This window comes from Gobio gobio (assembly GCF_949357685.1).
Source record: "Gobio gobio genome assembly, chromosome: 10".
Classification (NCBI taxonomy): domain Eukaryota; kingdom Metazoa; phylum Chordata; class Actinopteri; order Cypriniformes; family Gobionidae; genus Gobio; species Gobio gobio.
In genome coordinates, this window is record NC_137116.1 from 461,621 (window position 1) to 480,147 (window position 18,527).

Sequence of the window (18,527 nt, forward strand, 5' to 3'; positions counted from 1 at the left end):
TTTATTAAGATGTGTAGAGTGCAAGGTGAGTGTGCAGTGAATTCAGGTGCAGAATCTGTGCAGATCACTCGGTGCGGGGCTGAACACAGGTGAGTACATCCACTTCAGGTATGTTGATACCAGACAGTCACAGTTCATTAATACTTGTTCTTTCTCTTTCAGATGGGGAAACACTGGAAGTTCAGGAGAGCTCGGGGTCACAGACACTGGGGAATCGAACAGGAGTCCTGGAGACAGTAGAACAGCGACACAGAGGTTAGTGTTTCACAGGTGAGTATATACCTTACATCTTGGGATCTTTGGGTGTACCGGAGGATCAGGAGACATCGGGTAATGGTTTGTTCCTGTTGGCGGTTTGACACTGAACTGGGGCTGTGGTGAGTGTTTTATGTGCCTGGTGATGAGGTTGATGATGGGAAGCAGGTGTGCGTGATTAGTATTCAGGGGAGAGTGATCGTTGAGTGGTGGATGGAAATGAGCCTGACTGATCTCTGACAATAACAAAGGGAATTTAAATGGAATCGAGTTCCCACATGTCTGGATTGGAAGAAGAGACCAAATGGCTCCAAAAGCCACACCCACCGTCATGAGTAAAATATCTCTAAGCTCTAAAAACTCTTATTAACTTCTTGAATACTTATGTGGTTATGAGATTTTTGTACCATTCACACTGAGACATTTCAAACGATATCAAACACATATAATACTGTATAGTGAGAATTGACATTAAATCCAATAGATTTTGGGTGAATTCTAAGAGACCTCTCAACATGAAGTGGAATAAGATGGGGGAAGTTCGGGGCAAGGTAAATACATGCAAAATAAGGCCATTCTCAGTTGATTTACTCAGTGGGATGTCGGCTGCGAAAAGAGTCCTCTCAGTGAGTAATTCTCTTCCACCAGACAACTTGGCGTTATGCACATTTTCACAGTCTTTAGTCCCCCTTTTGGCACCGTTGGCCACAATCATTGAGTCCTAAGGTGGCACAATCCACAAAGACATACTGTCTGTTTTGTGTATCTTGACTTCAACAGGTGGATGAATGTGTCCAGGTGTTCGACCTGTGGTTCAGCACTGTTCATAGATTCAGTCTGGGACCTTGTGACTTGGGTTTCAGTTAACGAGTCACTCCTTCGTAGAGAAACTTCTGCTTCTGTGGCACCCTTCCGACGATAATCTGACCCTCTTTGTCCAATTCTTTCACCTCCAACGGTATGGTTATTTGGGCAGATTTCAATAGGTGGAAGGCTTCTCCATCGTTACACGCTGTTTTGCATGAGACACCTGAAAAGCATCTTAATGGCCACTTAATGACTGAACACTGATGAACTTAATGAACTTGAAGTCGGCAGTAAATGCATGAGAACACAATGCAATAAAACAAAAACATAAAGTGGGTTCATGTCAGCGAGTGCGATTGGTACAACTTGTCTCATTTAAGCATCTAATTCTTCACTACTTTGGTGGTAATGGAATTTAAGTATTCTTGTTCTGAATTCCTCAAAGGAAATGTAGCAGAAAGTCAGTGCAATTAATATATTTAACTTCTTAACCCGCATCGGATCGTGGACGGGGGGGTTGACGGAAGTGGGGGGGTGTGTACTTTTATTTACTTTTGTTTTATACAAAATATTCAATCAACTATCACAAACTATGCATCATTTGAAAGCTAAAACACTCAAGATTCATGTTCTGAACTTGTTTTTGCAATAAATACACCAGAGAGGAAAGGGTTAAATGAAATGCTAAAGGACCGTCCATGTAAACATTAGCATAATATCAGCGTTACTCATCTTTCATCTCCTGTCGTTCAGATCAGATCGGACGAATCCAATAAACACCCGCATACATCTCTGTGTAAGAGTCCATTCTTCAAAATGCATCCCACTTTTTAATCCAAAACAACGAAAAAATAGGGAAAAAAACTAAAAATCCTCCGTTGTTTGCAAGAGAGTTTTGAGTTAGCGTGATCAATCATGTCCATTTTCAATGAAATATCGATTCTATTCCGTGTCTGGCAAACTCCCCCTGCTAGAATAGCTTCTCCCACGTATTTTAAACCCTCCCTCGTCTCTCTCCTTCAATCAGAGACTCTTCTGGGATGCATCATATAGAGGAAGTGCCTTACAGGCTTGGTGAGCTGTCAATCATTGCGCCCATGGTTTTCGTTGGATAAAGGCACTCGGTGCCCAGCCAATGCCTTTCCAACAAAGGTTTGATTGATGGACTTAGTAACCAATCAAAAGGCATTATCTTGCGCAGTTTGCGTAAGTAGGCTTTGGTGAATACTGTTTTTGCGCTGGCTGCGCGTTCTCCATGGCGCAACTGCAGTGGAGCGCGCTGTCTCTCACAGACGCTTCCCATCAGCTAAATGAGTTTTTTACACTTTGTAATCTCTGTAAATAGTTGCTTTAGTTTTTCAGTAACTGTTTATCCATTATAATTAGTAGTATATTGCAGTTTATTGCAGATTTATTTGAATGAAAAACTACTCTTTACAATAGCAAATGTTCTGAAATAAATGGCCTTTTTGAAATGGCGCCTAGACTTTTCTTGACATAAAAGCTCACAGAAGCTACATTACTGAGAGAATCATCCTCATATTTGAATCATGACATGATTAGACATTCAGTTTTATATTTAAGTTATTTTCAGGCTCTTAACATTAAATTATAATATTTTTTTCCCTAAGTGAAAACAAAAAACAAAAAACGTGAGTCACTTACATGTATATTTACATGTATATTACTCTGTTCCCATATTACTTTGAGTTATTATGACTCTTGGGTAGCAATATTTCAAGTGTCTAGTTTAAAATAAGACCAGGTTATGAATATAGACCATAGGGTTTAAGAGCTGCAGACATTTTCATTTGGGTATATCGTTTTCAAAGAATTCCTAAAAAATGGGGCGCTTGTTAAGACGTTAAATAGATGGTGTGCATCAATAAACCATATAATAATAACAACAATTCAATCACAATTATGAAGATATGTATAATAACCACTGTGTTTGTTCAGGAATATTCCAATGCAATTAATGCAGATCTAAATATGATTAGTCATACAATAATGGGGATTGTGTATTCCTGGCAACAGAGAGTGTGTGTGTGTGTGTGTGTCTGCAGGAACCTATGGCGAGCCCGCTGGGCGGGAAGGACCAATCAGGTCCCTCTAATATTCCACAAGGGGCAGCAGAATTTGCATAGCCAAGGGTATAAAAGACACTGTCTCGCCAGTTTCGTCAGATTATTTCTTCTTCAGCGACTCACCTCGCTGAGCTCTGGATTGAAGCCTGCCGTTGACATGCACGCAACGGAACTCTGCAGCCTGAGGACGTCGGATTCTCCGTCTTCAGCCTGCCTTCCAGCTGCGCCATCCGGCACATATCCTTTCCTCTCGCCAGGTTCGTCAGGTTAATCGACTGAAGCGACTCCCTGAGCAAGCGAAGCACGGCAAGCAAACGCAATACTTGTTCCCTCTTCTCAGGGAACCAAGGTTACGTTAGTAACCGAAGCGTTCCCTTTTGAGAGTACTCTCGTATTGCGTTTAGCTAAACGCTAGAGGACCCAATGCAAAACGCTGTGCTTGCTTAACGGCTCTGAAAGCCTGGAGATATCATACCCAGGCCGACCTAAGTGGGCCCGTAAATATGATATTCATAGAAGTATACGTGTAGTATATATATATATATATATATATATATATATATATATATATATATATATATATATATATATATATATATAGACCAGACATAGTCGGGCCAAAGAATATTGAATGACCAGATAATTCGAGTCATGTAAGGAATGTGCTTATGACTTATACAAATACTTAAAACAGACCAGACTGTCGGGCCTTAAGGGGTTAATATGTATTACACAGCGAGAAGCCCAGCCTGTAAGGCAGGGACATCCAAATTTTAAAACCTGATAAAAGTGGACGGGGAGGCCCAGCCTGCGGCTGCACAGATATCATTCAGAGAAATGCCAGTGGACCAAGCCCTGAGATCTTTAGACTCATAAGCCAGCGAGATAGCATCCACTATCCATCGTGACAAAGTCTGCTTTGTAACCGAGCACTTGTGGGTGCGGCCGCCAAAGCACACAAAGAGCTGTTCAGTTTGCCTGAAAGCAGTGGAACGCTCTATGTATATTCTCAGGGCTCTGACAGTGCTGAAAGTGAAATGACCTGTGCTCTGAACGGAGTTGAAAGCACTTTAGGTACATATCCATGTCTTGGTTTGAGGACGACTTTAGAGTCGTTTGGCCCAAATTCCAGACAAGAAGCTCTCACTGAGAGCGCGTGCAGATCACCCACTCACTTAACTGATGCGATTGCTAGCAGAAAAGCGGTCTTGAGTGATAGGAGCTTTAGGCAAGGCAAGGCAAGGCAAGTTTATTTGTATAGCACATTTCATACACAGTGGCAATTCAAAGTGCTTTACACCGAAAGGAAGTTAAAATAGTTATAAGTGAATAAAATAAAAATATATATAGTATAATAGTTATAATAGGAATTAAAAAGAAATTAAAAGGAAATAAAAATAAAGATGAAATCCCCTATCTGGGGTGGAAGAAAATGGAGAGTCAGGTTTACTTTAAAAATATTTGTCAGGTAACTGTGTTTTCAGACAGTACCCTTACAGACAAATCTTCTTGGCCTAACTTGAGGGCGTTCTCTAGATGTTTTACCCACCAGAGCAGATCTAAACGGTTCTTCCTCGCACGGAGGGAGTACTCAAAAAATATTTGTCAGGTAAGCTTTAAGCTCACCGAATGCAGAGGCTCGAATGGACAGGTCCCATATAGGGACTGAAGGGGGGCGAGGTGGGTGAAGCCTTCTAGCCCCTTCGAGGAAGCGCACGATAAGATCGTTCTTCCCCAGTGACAGTCCATTCACTTGAATGTGATACGCCGCTGATATAGCAGCCACATAAACTTTGAGCGTGGAGGGGGAACGACCCGCATCCAGTAGCTCTTGTAAAAAAATGAGCACTTCTGACACTTCACAATTATGTGGGGTCAAGCTTCGTGCTTTGCACCAGTCCGAAAAGATTTGCCTGAATAGAGCCGCCTGGTCGCGGGGGCTCTAGCTTCAGAAATAGTGTTTAATACACTTTCAGAGGGGTTCTCATGTTCCCAGAAATGAAACGTTCTGTGTGGGAGACAATGAGCTCTTTGCCACATTGATTCTGAGGCCCAAGCATTTCAAATGGTTGAGAAGCCAATATCTGTGGTTCAATAACTGTATTTCTGACTGAGCTATTATGAGCCAGTCATCGAGATAGTTGAGAATTCTCATTCCCCGAAGCCTCAGCGGGGTTAGCGCCGCTTCCATGCACTTCGTAAACGTGCGGGGAGCCAGAGATAGACCAAAGGGTAGCACCCTGTATTGGTACAGTAGCTGGTCGCGGGTCACAAATGCGCTGTGCTTTTAATAGCCCCGCTTTGGAGAAATCAACCATGGTTCTCACTGCTAAATCGGATGTCAGATACAGCCCCGTGGCCAATACCGCTGAGGAGAGACCTCATCATTCAGGCGAAACGGCAGATCTGGCATCCCCGTCCCGATCTATGGGCGCTTCATGTCTGGCCCATCAACGGGTACATGAGAACCTCTCTGAAACCTCTCTAAACTTTCCCCTCGAAGGCGAATCTCAAGAATGACCTGTGATGGGGGGCTATTTGTATGTGGAAATAGGCATCCTCTAGATCTACAGTGAAAAACCAATCTCCCGAGCGAATGTGCGCGAGGATTTGTTTAATTTTCAACATTTTGAAAGGGCGCTTCATAAGGGCCTTGTTCAGATATCTGAGATCTAGAATGGGCCTGAGACCACCGTCCTTTTTTGGTACAAGGAAGTAACGACTGTAAAAGCCTGACTCGCTCTGTGAGGGGTGTACGGCTTCCACCACCCCTTTCATTAACAGTTCTTCTTCTTTATTTAATGACCACACAGCCAAGCTGGTGGAATTTGTTTTCAGTACAGCTCTTTGTACAGGTTCCAGCATTACATTAAACAATAAACATATAAACAGTAACAAAAAAAATAAAACATAATATATAAAGGTGGTCATGCTTACTCCACAGTCCTCAGCGTTCAGAGTTCAATATGTTTATTGCTATAGGGATGAAACTGTTTTTAAAGCGAGTGGATCTGGCGGCGATTGTCCTGTAACCCCTCCGAGAGGGCAGTAACTGGAAGGCGTAGTGTGCAGGGTGGGTGATGACAGAGATTATCTTGTGGGCTCTGCGTAGTGTCTGTTTGTGGTAGAGTGATTCAAGGGATGGTAGAGGTGAACCAATAACTTTGGATGCTCTGTTGATGATTCGCTGTAATTTCTTCCAGGAAAGTGTATCTAGACTGCCAAACCAAACTGTGATGGATGTGGTGAGGATGCTTTCAACGATGGCCGTGTAGAAGCGGAGCAGGAGATGAAACCTTACTCTAAACCTCTTAAGCTGTCGGAGATGAAAAAGTCTTTGCTGGGCTTTTTTGTAGATATGATCTGTATTGATTTTCCATTTGAGGTTATTGCTGATATGGGTCCCAAGGAATTTGAATGTATTAGTGATGGAGATAGGTTCACCGTCAATGAGCACAGGAGTTTTGGGGGATGGCCGACGTCTTAGGTCGATGATGAGTTCTTTTGTTTTTGATGTGTTGAGTAAGAGATCATGGTCTGTGCACCAGGTCACTGCTTGATTTATCTGTGCACGGTATTCGGTTTCTTGGTTGTTGGTAATGAATCCTATGATGGTTGTATCATCCGCATATTTGTACAGACTGACAGAACCGTGGTGTGATGTAAGCTGTTTTGTGTAGAGAGAGAATAGCCAGGATGAGAGAACACAGCCTTGTGGTGCGCCTGTGCTGAGGAACAGAGGGGAGGATGTATTATTGTTAATCTTTACCTTCTGTTGCCTGTTCCAGAGAAAACTGTGAATCCAGATGCATGGGTCGATATTTATGTCCAGTAGTATATTAAACAGTTTGGCCTGGTTTATTGTATTGACTGCAGTACTGAAATCCATAAACAGGATGCGGGCATATGTGTTTGTTGACTCAAGGTGGTTCAGTATGTGATGTATTGCTAAGTTGACGGTATCCTCAACTGACCTATTGGCTCTGAATACAAATTGGAATGGGTCCATGAGGGGGGTGGTGACGCTTTTTAGGTGTTTGAGTATGATGCGCTCGAATGATTTCATGACTGCTGATGTCAAGGCAATAGGTCTGTAATCATTGAGGCAGGAGATGGTCTTGGTCTTGGGAACCGGGATGATAATGGATTCTTTAAAGCACTTGGGTACTGAGTTTTGACAGAGGGAGGTATTGAAAATGCTGGCGAAGACCCAAGCCAGTTCTGCAGCGCAGTGGTAAAGAACGGTGGGGCTGATGTTGTTTGGGCCGGGGGCTTTATTCCTCTTAAGTCCCCTGAAGGTGCTCCTCACCTCCTCCTCATAAATGATATAAGGGTGGTGGTGGAGGGGGTCGGGGGATGATGGTGGTGTAGCCGGTGCCTGCTCAAACCTCCCATAAAAGAAATTGAGTCTATCAGAAAGCTGATTATTGCCATCAGGTATGGGGGTGGGTTTCTTTTTATAATTTGTCATATTTTGGAGTTTTTTCCAGATGAGACATGTATCATTAGTGGTGATTTGTTCTTCTAGTTTAGTTGCATTGTTGGATTTAGCTCTTCTTATTGCAGATCTCAGTTTGTATATGGCAGCCATATATTGTTCTTTGTTTCCTGATAGATGAGCTGCATTTTTCTCCTTTCTTAGCTGTTTAATGTCCTTGTTAAACCACGGTTTGTTGTTATTGTAGTGTTTAATTTGTTTGAGTAGTATGCACAGGTCCATGCAGTAATTGACGTATGACGTTATTACGTCGGTAACGGCATGAAGATCGCCTGCAGTATGGAAAACTTCCCAGTCTGTGCACGCGAAACAGCCACAAAGTTTCTCAAAGGCCTCAGGGGACCAGCACCGGACGAATTCCTCTGACTTGGAGGATTTAACTTTTTGTCTGTATTGTGGAATTAGCAGCAGCATTGCGTGATCGTACCTGCCCAGCGGAGCCCTCGGGAAAGCACGGTAAGCCTCTTTGATGTTAATGTAGCAGTGGTCCAGCGTGTTGGTCCCTCTGCTAGGGCAAGTTACCTGCTGATGGTAGTTGGGGAGCTCAGATGACAGATTAGTCTGGTTAAAGTTCCCAAGGACAATGACTGCTGCGTCCGAGTGTATATTTTCCACTGAGGAGACATAGTTGGCTAACTCGGCTATGGTGGTAATAGCGTTAGCCTCAGGTGGAATATAGACACAGATCATGATTACTGACGTGAACTCCCGTGGGAGAAATTATGGTCTGCATTTGACAGTGAGGTATTCCAGGTGAGGTGAGCATACATGGGCGAGTTCTGTAGAGTTTTTTACACCAGCATTCATTGATCATTATACAAAAAATACCACCACCTTTAGACTTGCGCGATAATTTGGGTGATCTATCGGCATGGAATAATGTGAAACCTGGAAGTGTTACCGCTTGGTCAGGTACAGATTGATCCAGCCAGGTCTCTGTCAGTCAGATGGCAGAGCAGTCACTGTAGTCTTTGGTGATTTGTAACATGAGTTGGAGTTCATCCATTTTATGCCGTAGGGATCTAACGTTTGACAGCAAAAGGCCTGGGAGTGATGGCCGGTAAGGGCGTCTCCTGAACCTGGCAAAGGTTCCTGAGTGGCGTCCTTTTTTGGTCGGCAGCCATGGTGTTGAATGGCTTGATATATTTAAGATGAGAGATGAAAATGGCGCCTTCCACGACTTGGATAATTCCTCGTGGACTTCTGGGAAGAAGGGAGCGGGTTTTTGAGTGGTCTGGTGGCGGCGGTTCTCGAAAAACCACTCGTCCACTCTGCTTCTCGTGGTCTCCTGGGGTTGAGACCAGTCAATACCGAGGTCGTCCACGGCCTTAGTGAGCAGGCGCATAAGCTCAGCGTCAACTGAGGTTTTGCCGCCCATGGTAGTCCGCGTCGAAGTAGCGTGCTCCGAGACGGTGTCCGACCACCCGCTTTCAGATGCAGCAAGCGAAAGGCTGTCATCCTCCTCCACTTCCGGTCCGCCGAAGGAAACAGTAGCAGCCGCCAGACGAGGGGAGCTGTGCTGTTCCTCGGCGAACATGACAGGCGATGGCGAGGCACGCGGGGAAATGACCGGCGTGTGCTCGTCAGAGCGCTCCGGGGGCCTCTGGTCACAGCGTTTCTTCTTACGCGGCTCGAGAGGCTGAGAGCAAGGGACGGGATTCGGATCGAAACTGGCGAGCCGAGCCCGAAGGGTCTGCAGCGCCAGTTCGTCGCACTCCGGGCAGCCGCCCTGGTTGAGTGCGTCCTGATCATGGTCTCGTCCGGGACATGAGACGCAGATGATGTGTCGATCCTTGTCCGGGAGAAAGCCTCTACACGAGGCGCAGGAGGAACGAGACATTTGCAACAACGTCTCGGCTCTTTTCGTGAGTGTGTAGCAACGGCAAACACACGGATTGGTGTAAAAGGATATGTGCCGGATGGCGCAGCTGGAAGGCAGACTGAAGACGGAGAATCCGACGTCCTCAGGCTGCAGAGTTCCGTTGGGTGCGTGTCAACGGCAGGCTTCAATCCAGAGCTCAGCGAGGTGAGTCGCTGAAGAAGAAATAATCTGACGAACCTGGCGAGACAGGGTCTTTTATACCATTGGCTATGCAAATTCTGCTGCCCCTTGTGGCGGGAATATAAGAGAGACCTGATTGGTCCTTCACGCCCAGCGGGTTCGCCATAGGTTCCTGCAGTTGCAGCGGCACAGCTAATCAGCACGCAGCTGCTTCCTGCTGAGAACTGTGCAGCTGCACAGCATTTTACATGGTATTTTTAGGATAAAAATGTGCTTCAAAATCTCGAGGAAAGGAAATTCCCCTAGCGTTTTGTAGCAACAATGAGTTTCGGGGAATAATTAATTCAAATGGTTTAAATATTCATGAGTCTATGAATATGATTTGCTTGTTGTACAGACAATATCAACGTATAACGGAACCTTAAATCATTTAAAAGTAACCTTTATCCAAATTGATTTCTTCATCAATTATCAATCTTACAAACCTTAAGAAACATTGATCTGTTTGATCAGGACAAATAATATTTCTTATGTTTGTACAATTTGTATTACTGAAGTAGTAATACAGGAAAATCAAGCTTAAATGGGTAGCTAAAATCTTACGTCTCATTGACTTCGAAATTGTGAGCAAAACAATACGGATTCAATTTAATGCAATCATTGGGTTTTACTAAAACAACTACAGTTTACAAAGCTACGATTCATACGGGGGAAATATGCATATATATGTAGGAGAAAACAAACAATATGGTACGAACAAGGACACATGAAACTTAACGAATAATATAAAGGGAAGAAGAATGATGGGAAGAGAGAATTAACAAGGGAGAGAGAGAGAGAGAGAGAGAGAGAGAGAGAGAGAGACAGAGAGAGAGACAGAGAGAGAGACAGAGAGAGAGACAGCTTCACAGTCCTTTCGCAAGAGCCCTCAAGAAATTCATATTCCCGTGAACGGGAATAATTCAGACAACCTTTTCCAAGCAGTTTGATTGTGAAATAGAATACTTGCATTACTACGGCTTCTCGTGTAAGTGTCTGAGTTCGAATCGTCGGGGAAGTTCGCTAAGGATTTGCGGGTTCAGGAGAATTTCTTTGAAGTTTAGGAAAGTCGCTCCAGAAGTCTGCCTTTCTCTCTCCGTGCGGGGAGGCCTTCTCTCAGGGTTGGGAAGACCAGGTTTGGTCTTCCCCTCCTTGGCGAAATGCCAAGAGGTCCGTTCCTTGTGGTGGCGAAAATGCAAAGAGTTGATGGTCGCTGCTGTTCTTATATACCCCTTTTCCACCAAAGCAGAGCTAGAGCTAGATCGGAGCCAGAGCCTAGTTTCAAATCGGTTCTTTGTGTTTCCACTCCCAAAGCCCCAGCTCCGAGCCAGGAAAAGTGGTTCTTAAGTAGCACCAAAACATTGCTGGGCTAGAACAGGGCTAGAAGTAAGAACCGATTACGTCAGGCGCTGGGGGCGGGGTCAACAAGACGAACACAAACTGGAGATCCGCCATTGTGAAATAGCAGCTAATGGAGCTAACAGCTGCTGCTTGTTTGTAATCTCCGTCTATACAAATTACGGCGAACTGAATGAATGCGTTGGATTCGCTGTGTTTTCGTTGGGTTTTGATGCCGATGTAGGATCGTAAAGCCATGTGAATCAATAGTAACGCAACGTTTGCTTTGTTGATGGAAGGCTTGTTTGCAGCGGTGCTGTGCAGAGACCGATCGCTGTATGATAACGAGTCCAGCGAGAGCATATGACTTCACTCATGCGTTTTTTTATATATATCATACGTGGATCGGTCTGCGCAGTGACGATGCATCTCGAACAAGCCTGGTGTGTTTGTTTCCCGCTGCCCAGGGTTGCCAGGTTTTCACAACAAAACCCGCCCAATTGCTACTCAAAACAAGCCCAATCGTGTTCCAGGGGGGGATTCCCCAGTAAAAATCACAGTAAAAATCACATTTGGGGATAAAATATGTGTTTTTTGGCATGGTTGCCTACTAAAATTCGCATTCCCAGGGCTTAATATCACATAATTGGGGTCGCTTCATCCCGCGGACATGAAAAAACAGCCCGCGCCAAAACCACAGATTTGGCAACATTGCCGCTGCCTTGCTAGCGTTGCTGAGAGAGTTGAGACGAATACAGTGACGTAAGACCTGGCTCTGTTGTGGCTCTCAGCCCGTCGAAAAGCAAACGGTTCTTAGAAGGCTCCTCAATCGAACCAACTATGAACTGGGACTAGCTCTGGCTCTGAATTAGCTCTAGCACTGCCTTGGTGGAAAAGGGGTAATAGAGGGGATGGCCGACGCCCAAAGAGTTCAACGCTCCAATCTGTTGCGGCTACACAATGAAGCCTCGGATCTAATCAGCATAACACACAGGCCCTTTGTTTAAGTATGATTTGATAAGAAAAGTCATGAGGGCTGTGAGGTGTTCAGACTTTGGCCTTCCTGCCAGATGACTGATTGAATCATTACTGTTAAAGTTTAGCTAAACGCAATACGAGAGTACTCTCGAAAGGGAACCGTATTACTAGTCAGTGTTACACTAACCTGAGCGTAGCTTTGTTGTGTCATGGATTCAACATAAACTACTGAGTTTTTAACACAACATACGTTATAGTAAGTTCAAGGTTCAAGGTTCAAGTTTATTTAGCCATTTCAACAATAGAGTTGATAGGAATTTGTCTTGGTATGCCCACATAATTAACAACAATGCACTGACACCGCAAACATATACACAGACTTGAACAACACATATTGCACATTAGGTGTGTCAACGGGTTATGGACCAGTCCATAAGGTGCTTAGTGCAAGCGACACGGCCAGAAATCAGTCTACAAATGTATAACCCCAATCCACATTCAAGCATGAAGCCATATTTAAACGTCGTATAGCTTGGAGGTAGGTGCTATCTCTGAAGCGTGATGTTCTGCTGGTGATGCTTCTGTACCTCTTGCCTGATGGCAGAAGAGTGAACAGGTGATTGTCAGGGTTGGTGAAGTGAAAGGAGGGAGGACTCAAAGATGCAGAAATAATGGGCTTTTTAATGATAATAATAAAATAAAACAAGACAAAACAAACTACCCCGAGGGGGAAAAACAGACTTGACTAGGCTAGGCTTGACTTGACTTGACTGGAGCAGGAAAACATGAGGTACATTTGACAACGATTCCCCACTGGACTGCAAACACAAGGAGATTAAATAGGGAACAAACAAAAGAGGGTAACGAGGGAAGACAGGTGGGGCAAATTAACCAATAATCAGGAAACAAGGTGGGCGGGGTTAGACAATAAACATGAGCACATGGCACAAAGAAACACTTGACAAGACATGTGCTCACACCAAACGTGACATGAACATGCAGCTAATGAAAACTCTTCAGCTGCATGTTCACACAAAACTTGACAACATGAAAGCACGCAGCCAGTGAAAAACACCAACCACGTGCTACACAACATAAGACAAAACATGAAAGCACACGGCCGATGTAAACATGAACCGTGTGCTACACAGAACACAACACACAGACAGAAGAGCACACGCTCACATGACAAGACAGAGTGCACGAGAACGAGCGAATGCTCATTCTGTGCGCTCGAGACAAAACAAACACGCGGAGCATGAATGTCTGAATCCCAACACAAAACTGAAACCCAAACTAGACCGAAGTGCTGGGATCCGAACACCACGCCCGCACACAAAACACAAGGACAGAAGAGCACGCAGCTAGAGCATGCTCAAAGCTGTGCGCTCACACAAGACAAGACAAACAATACAGGAGTGTCAGGGCTCTGTCACAAAACCATGAATAAACTAGACCGAAGTGACAGAAACCTGACACTACCCCCCATCAAAAGGGACGCCACCTGGCGTCCCTAACGAGGGACACCAAAACAAGACAGGAACAAGACACACAGATACACAGACTGAAACACAAGACAGGAAAATCAAAACACAGAGACAAAGAGGGGAGGGAGGGAGGGAAGCCAAGTCAGAGCCAGCAGGACAGTCCAGGAAGTCTCCAGCATGGACCAGGGAGGGATGGGAGGGTTGAGCCAGGAAGGTTCAGGCGAGCCTGGAACCCCAGCTGAAGACCAGGGCGGAGCCGGAGGGACAGACCAGGGTGGCTCCAGCGATTCAAGAACCCCAGCAGATGACCAGGGCAGGACCGGAGGGCAGGGCAGGGCAAAACGTCTGGGTGGCGCGGGCAGGGCAAAACGCCTGGGTGACGCGGGCAGGGCAAGACGCCTGGGTGGCGCGGGCTGGGCAAGACGCCTGGGCGGTGCGGGCAGGGCAAGACGCCTGGGTAGCATCTCTGGGCCGGCAGCAGGCTCTGGGATGGCCTCCGGGCCATGTAGGATGGAGAAAGCCTTCTTCTTCCTCCTCCTCCTCCTACGAGAACGAGGCGGTGGTCGGGTGCTTACCGCCTCCGGGGGAGCTGCAGCCTCTTCTGCCGTCTCTGGGGGAGCTGCAGTGCTGACGGCTGCCTCTGGGGGAACTGCAGTACTGAGCTGCAGCCTCTTCAGCCGCCTTTGGGGGAGCTGCAGCCTCTTCAGCCGCCTCTGGGGGAGCTGCGACATCGTCGGCCGCCACCGGGGGAGCTGCAGCATCAATGGCTGACTTAGTCACCTGGTGAGAGAGAAACTCAAATTCCCCAAATGTCAGGTGATCCAGCACTCTCATTACCCACCAGTCACGGGGCTCATCAAGGGCATAGTTAAAAAGGTCTTTGAGAGCAGCGTCATTGAACCCCAGACCCTCAGCAGCACTGCTGAATTCAAGGGCAAACCTTCTTGGATCAGCCCCCTCTTGGTGGAGGGAGCTCAAGGCCCTGAACTGGAGCATGCGCTGGTAGAGAGGGCTGGAGAGAGTGGAGGCTGGTGGATGGAGTGAGCCCTTCTTCTGCTGAGTCCTCATTTTGGCGGAATCGTACTGTCAGTGTTGGTGAAGTGAAAGGAGCGAGGACTCAAAGATACAGAAATAATGGGCTTTTTAATGATAATAATAAAATAAAACAAGACAAAACAAACTACCCCGAGGGGGAAAAACAGACTTGACTAGGCTAGGCTTGACTAGTGATGTTATGTCTGACACTGACGCTCCGAAGCTTGCTTCAAACTCGAACGGTCCCGGCAATGAACCACTGCTTCAGAGCTTGTATCATTACGTCATTAGTCACGTGAAAATGACGTCTGAAGCAAACACACTGGTTCACTCCTGTAGTGAACCACCTGACTGCTTTGACAGCCCAATCCAGTGTTGACAGATTTGAAACCTGGCGCCTGAATTTCTTATAAAAGTGAAGCCAAACCATGGCAACACCATGGGTTGTAGTAGTCGGCGTTATTGTTGAGGAGAGTGGATTGAGTTTATTTCAGTGTCACCCTCTGCCACATTTTTTATTTTACTATTATTAATTAGAGAACATATGAACATTGTTACATAAAAACATGCATCAAATACAGAAACTTCAAAAACCCTCTGCTTCCTGCTTCGCTACTGTTCGGACGCTCTTGCTTACTGCTCCGCGCTTTGCTCTATCGCTTCTATATTTTACAACTTCAGCAAATCAGCACAGTGCTCAAACGACAAAGCTTGACTCCAATGATAAAATTAGAAACTCTGATGACTGAATTCCTAAACAAAAAGCGGAATATTTCAACCGAACAGCCTCCCACTGCCTACAGCTTACATTCCGGAGAAGGGAAAACACAGCTGCCTACATTCAAAAGGATAAGAAAATGACTCTTCTAGAATCTACTTGCTGCACAAACTGCCACAGACTTTTACAAAGGATTGCAGTTCTTGAAACAAAGTTATTTGCGGAACCATCCATCCAGACGAATCACACAGCAGAGCTTCATCATGATCGCCCTCTGCACACTGCCGGTGAGTCCCATAAATGTAGTGCTACTCAACATGTAGAGAAACAAGTAACTGATCAACACACTAATCGATGGCACAAACAGGGAGCAAGACCAAAAGGCACTCGAGACATCAGATTGTCACGAGCATCACATATTGCCGCAGTAGCATGCTCTACCCCAGACACAAGGATTGCAAACACTAGTTTTCTACCACCAAATATACATCTTGAAAACAGATTTGAAGTGCTAATGAATGTGGGTGAGGAATCCCCAAACGTGATAAATGTGACCGAACACAGATTGAATCAGCCCGCAGCTAACACTAATGCTAACAGGCGCTCAAGGTCGCGCAGACAGCGGCCCTCAGCTCAGAGCGCAGCCGAGCCCAGGACTCTGATAGTGGGCGACTCCACAATCAGAAACATTAGCAGCAGGGATACAACTACATGCTGCCTTTCACAAGCAACAGTTTCTGATGTAAATAGGGAACTTAAGAACATTCTGATGAAACATAAGACTGCAAATCGACTTATCATTCATGTGGGAAAGAACGATATTCAGAGAGAGGAGTCAGAACTCCTAAAGAGGGATTTCAATGAACTTTTTGAAACACTTAGAAAACTGAAAGTTCAGCCGTTCATCAGTGGACCACTTCCAGCAAGAGGAACAAATAGGTTTTCACGGCTACTTGGGCTTAATACATGGCTGCAAAAAACCTGCAACATGAAGGGAGTGAACTTTTATCGACAATTTTAATCTCTTCTGGAGTCAGAGACAACTGTTTACATCAAATGGCCTCCACCCAAACAAACTCGGTGCAAGAGTGCTAAAGGACAATATTCATTTTTCCCTTCATCATCCTTCAGCTGTGTGTGCTAACCCACTCAACCTGGATGGCACACACACACCAGTACAGAGTATGTACGACCACAGGACTTCATTTCAGCATCTGAATGGACATGTGGTTGATACACCCCACAAGGACAATGATAACACCACGCAGCCACAACAACCACTTCTCATGGACACACTCCCAGCAGAGTCCCGCCCTCAGAGCTCACCACAGACATACTGTAACATCTCAGCCCATACTGTGGAGTCTGTGGAGGCACTGGTAAAAATGGGGACCATCAGGGGTGAGACTGGTGAACTTTTACAACTTATATGTGATATAAGCAATAAGCTGGAAGAAATGTCACTCCTTGAACCAGACAATAACATATCAACAGCATCCCCACTTCTGAGCTTCACAGAGAAAATGGATTTTGTTTATACTGGAAACAGACAATCACACTCGATCGCTGCGAGCCCCCAGATATCAACCAACGAGCGTCGAGCCCCACAACCACCAAAGACTGTGGGCCCAGCTCGCTCTGCCCCTCCTCCTGTGAGATTTCTTCGGTCACAACGCCATGGCACACACCTTCCTCCATCTGCACCAAAAACAACTGATACCAGCTCTCAGTGACGTGTTCTGGGTCCTCGCAAAGTCAAAAGCAATCTTATCAAATGTTTACAAAACAAGCGCGAACCCAGTGCACCTGTTTCTTTCTCTATTTCTGTTCTGCTACGTGATAGAAAGTCCAAGGCTTTCTCAGGCCGTATGGCAAACCCATCTAATCTGCTGCCTGTTACTTGTCAAACTAAGATTACTGTGGGGGAAAAAATTTACATGAATACTGTTAAGTTAGCACTTTTAAACATCCGTTCACTTAAAAACAAATCATTTCTAGTCAACGACTTAATATCCACAAACAACCTAGATTTTTTGCTTCTAAATGAAACGTGGCTAGAAGACAGCTGCAGTGCAACAGTCCTCAATGAAACAGCCCCTCCTAACTTTACTTTTATGAGTGTCTGCAGACCAGTCAGAAGGGGTGGGGGGGTCACTGCTCTATTTAAAGATGTTTATCAATGTAAGCAAGTATCATTAGGTGATTATTTGTCTCTAGAATATCTGGGCATTGTGCTAAAAGGTGCACCACACATCCTGCTTATCACCGGCCTTTATTGATGACTTTACAGAGCTGTTATCAGCAATCTCCTCTGAGTATGACTGTTTTGCTATTGCTGGGGATTTTAACATTCACATTGACAATGCTGAATCCAGTACAACAAAAGATCTCATGACTGTTCTTAACACTTTTGATTTGACACAACATGTACACGGACCCACACATGATCGTGGACACACTCTAGATTTACTTATCAGTAAGGGTCTAAACATTTCATCAATAGTTATTAAGGATGTGGCACTGTCTGATCATTTCTGTATTTTCTTTGATATATCAATCTCTCCTGCCATTGAAACTAGATCTGTCTCTGTCAAAAAGAGATGCTTAAATGAGAACACTAGTGTGCTGTTTATGAAGGCTATATCTCTAACACCAAGCATATGCGCAGACTCTGTTGATTTTCTCCTTGACTCTTTTAACTCAAAAGTTAAGAGTGTAATTGATGATATTGCTCCTGTGAAAGTCAGAAAAAAGAGTAGCAAACAAAAAGCACCTTGGAGAAACTCAACAGCAGTGCAATTAATGAAAAGACAATGCAGGAAAACTGAACGCATGTGGCGAAAGACAAAACTTGTAGTCCATTACAACATCTATAAAAACAGTCTTCGTGCTTTCAATGTGGAACTAGGCAAAGCTAGACAGAACTTCTTTTCAAATATTATAAACAGAAACATAAACAACACACACACTCTTTTTGCTACTGTAGAGAGACTAACAAACCCCCCGAGTCACATTCCCAGTGAAATGCTCTCAGACAGCAAATGCAGTGAGTTTGCTTCCTTCTTCTCCGAGAAAATCATTAATATCAGAAATGCGATCAGCACATCCTTGAGTTGCTCTGAGGTGAGTCAGATCAGACCACAACCTCATAAAGTTATTATGACTGATTTCGAAGCAATTGATGGTAAAATTTTAGAAGAAACGGTACAGCACCTTAAAACATCAACCTGCGCTCTTGACACACTCCCCACTTCTTTTTTCAAAAGTGTGTTTAACTGTTTAG